At 34.0% G+C, this 3,982-nt stretch overlaps 1 long non-coding RNA gene across 1 annotated transcript; it reads right to left on the bottom strand.

Annotated features, from left to right (window-relative positions):
* LOC119074071 lies at positions 1-603 on the bottom strand. The gene is made up of 2 exons (XR_005087139.1): positions 363-603; positions 1-141 (listed from the first exon to the last, which is right to left on the bottom strand). It is a non-coding gene; the product is annotated as an uncharacterized LOC119074071 (long non-coding RNA).
* Between the last annotated feature and the right edge of the window lie 3,379 nt (positions 604-3,982).

The raw sequence follows: 3,982 nt of genomic DNA, 5'->3' as shown, positions 1-3,982 counted from the left end.
TTGTCACACTCACTCCACAACCGTTTCCAGGATGTAAACATCCACTTTAGAACTAAAGTTTTCCCACAATTTTGCTAGGATTTGACCATCCGATTTGTTGTTTACGTTGAGTTACCAAATATTTGTTGACGAATGGTTGATCTATGTATAGAAAAACAGGTTGCAGTCAAAATAATTATCAGGCTATGCTCGGGCGGTTTCAAGTATACCGATGCTACAACAATTCGCAAGCTTCACGAAAATGAAAAATATGCATTTGGTCTTTGCCTGAAAGTCGGCGATATAAACCCATTTGAACGGTTATACTGATTAAAGTGTGTTAAATTGTTGACCGCTGGTTTCCTGATTTGTTTTTAAACTACCGCAATCATTACTGTGAAGTAATTTTGTTACTGCATCTCAGTTTTGATAGTCAATAATATCACAAATATTATTCGGACACAGCCAATTTGTTTTATCAATAATAATAATTCCGAGTTTACCAACAGAAAAAAATATTGTTGACAGATCTGACAGCGTCATTTTTTTGTATTCCGAATAGCAGCCAACTTCAAGTGAAATATTCCTTCGAAAAATGAGATCCACGATTGAAGAAAGAGCCGTCACGGCTCTGGGCATGTCTGTATACCTGTATGTCTATTACAACAGCATGACGAAGCATTTTATTCTTTTGTATTTAAGGTAACAAACAAAAGCGAAATATTGAGCATGTTTCTCAAATTGATTTAAACGTGACTAACGATAATTGCATGCGAAAAAACTTTACGGCGATGCTTAATGTTATCTGTAGCGACACAACAAAAACAAGCAACATGGTCGTTAAAACAAATGACGTTTTGCTTATTCGTTTTAAATTTTCCAATCAGATTTTCCGTTAAGTCTGCACAGAGCCCTCGTGGAAAGATCTGTTATGCCTCTTGAAGTTCTTAAGCCGAAAGCAAACGAGCAATTTTGACTTGCTGTAATCCTTGCTGTTTTCCATAGTGTCGATCTGAATAACTCAAAATTGTTCGTGTGTTTTCGGCTTTAGAATCATAAGTGTTCTGACCCATATTTTTGGGAAAAGATTTTCTATATTTTCTTGAATTTTCGCAGATTTTTCTTAATTTTTCCAAAGAAAAATTGTGGAAAAAGTTGTAGAAATGTAGGAAAATGCAGGGAAATATTGGAAAATTCTCGAAAATAGTCATTTTAAGGACTTCAAGAAGTTGAACAGGTTTCTGCTTGAGGGCTATATGCAGACTTACATGAAAATCTGATTGGAAAAAGTCGCTCTCAACAACTATTACTATAATTGTGTCTGTTGATTCCAAACGTCGGTCTTTTCCATCTGTCAAAAGTGACGTTTTAAACGTCAAACGAAAATAAATTTTCGAAATGGTCGCAAAATGTTTTATTTTTCCTTAATTCTAATATAAATGAGGAAAAATAAAAAAAATTGGGTCCATGCCGTTTTTTTAATTTTCGTTTGACGTTTAAAACGTCATTTTGACAGATGGAAAAGACCAACTTTGATTCCAACAGACACAATTATTATTATAATTGTTCGTGTGTTTTCGGCCTTAGACTTCAAAGCACTAGATAGACTTATAACTTATTTAGAACAACGCGAACTATTGTCGCGCAAACATTCATTCAAAGTCATTCATCAAGTAGATTGGTCTCTGATTAGGAATCTTAAGTGCCATTTCATGATTTAATATGAAGAAAAAACATTACGAAACTCATAAAGGTAACGGTGGAATGTGTAGTCTGTCAGATGTTGAATTATGCCATCGCGTCGCGTAAGTTAAGTTCTTTTTCAGCCAGACAGAGGTTAGAGAAAAATTTTGTTTTTTTCTTTCTCGCTAAATTAATAGACAATCCGAGGTTATTCATTCAATTCGCCATAAAAGTGGAGTCATAAATATCATCGACGCTGGTATGCAACGTTATAAATGATTCTCATATTCAGTGTACAAATGTAACATTTAGAAAAACCAAAAATTCGTCTATCTTGTCTATAAAATATTGGATCTGTTTTGTGCAAATAAACATTTAGGTATTCATTGCTGTTACAAGTTAAATCGATCTTGTTTCAGCAGGAAAAAAAATCACCGAAAAAAGCATGAACATAAAGGTGTATACGAGCAGTTGATTGACGGATATGTTTTAATTTAAGTGAAAATATTTTTTTTTGTTCATTTGCTAATTCAAACAAACAAACTGAAAAATTAATTCATTTAGCCAATTTAATGCTTGAGCAATTTCACTCGGCTCTCTGGTTCTTGTTCGTTGGTAAGAAATTAGACGTATACGCACACCATGTCTGGATATCGGATTTTAGTTAACTGAAATTTTAATTAATGGTATGTGGCTGTGTGTTTTATAGGCATTTGAATGGAATTGTAAAATGCCTAATAAATACTTTACGCAGAGTTATGTATCGGAAATTCAATCAGTCAAACCTATCATCACAAGAAAATAGTAAAATCAAAATGTAAATTGATCAACATATATAAAACGAAGAAGTTTTTTTTTTCTCCACTTTCATTTCACAAATATGTGTAATATTATGTGAAATTACCACAAAATGTAATCGAAATGTAAGGTCGTCGGATTCATACCGCAGTTAATCTATCTTAATCCCGACAATCGCTGATAATCCATCCAACATATACATATATGACATACCTACGATGCGTAATTCAAACTCGAATTTTAATGCATTTTGATATCACGTTGAACGGATACCACACATTTCAATTGAATTATTATTTTTCACCATGTGTAGCATTCACGTACAACCAGACGCGTTTAGCGGAAGAAAAGTGAAAGAAATCTTTTTGTGGTTTACCTAAATGGAGGAACGAAGACATACATGCGAGCATGGGATAATATTACACCAAGTTTTTTGTTGCAGAAAATCATTCCAACAAATTGTTTGTCCATCGCAATTCAAATACGTTTAGCCGTTCAGTTTTCATCGAATTATTGACAATAATTTATTGTAAAATGTTAAATTAGGTGGAGGTGGAGGATTCACGATAATTGAAGTTCGAAATGTTATTAACCTTACATCATCAACTACCGAATTAGTGGTGCCACAGCACTGCTACTAGCACGAACACTGAATTGACAAGTGTCAAATTTGGAGGTTTTAGTGATACGAGCTACCGCTTAGTATTTTTTGTATTGTATGTTTTAAACTCATACACTGAAAACAAGTAATCTATATGTATAACAGAAACGCAGTGCCTTCTGTGATTTCATCAGCCTCCGAATATTTTCTATGTTCGTGCTAGTAGCAGTGCTGTGGTGGTGCTCATTATCAAACGCTTTATCTCGCTTGTAAAATCACCTTCGTAAAATTTTCCCCATATTTTGGTCGAGGTACGACTCCATGACACAATTCTGCCATTTTAATAATACTTTTGAATTGTTTGGATTGTTTCGATAAATTTGAAGTGTTTGGATGGTAGGATCACGATGACAAATTGTAATTTTGTGCTGTACTGTTCAATATGCTCTTGTTGCGATAAAGAAACTTAGTCAGTTTTCGGCCTACACATTCTTAAAATCGATTTTTAATCGTGTAGTTATGATGGCTTATTTTTGGACAAATGGAGAAAAATGTAGAGGACAGCATGAATGAATGAATGAATATACTTTTATCTTCCATGTGTGACTATTTCATACATTACTCGTTTCTGTATATAAACTCTAAGCCATACGTTATTCTGGTTGTCTAGGGATATAATTTTATTACTCTTCTAGGGTAAATTTTATTTCCGTTTTTTATTTTGAAGAAAAAAACCAATGACCCGACGGAGATTCGAACTCCGAACCTCCTGCATATCAACAAACTACGCTAACCATTACACCACCGAGTCTTCTAATATACCAGATATGCATACTCTAATGTTGCAGCGTGGGACTCAATTTATAAAGTACATAAGCAAGCAACATGTACTACAAAATTTCGTGTGTGTGTGTCGACGCC

Source organism: Bradysia coprophila, unplaced genomic scaffold (assembly GCF_014529535.1).
Source record: "Bradysia coprophila strain Holo2 unplaced genomic scaffold, BU_Bcop_v1 contig_138, whole genome shotgun sequence".
Taxonomy (NCBI): Eukaryota; Metazoa; Arthropoda; class Insecta; order Diptera; family Sciaridae; genus Bradysia; species Bradysia coprophila.
The sequence above is the reverse complement of the archived record's forward strand: the minus strand, read 5'-3'. Positions and strand labels throughout refer to the sequence as shown.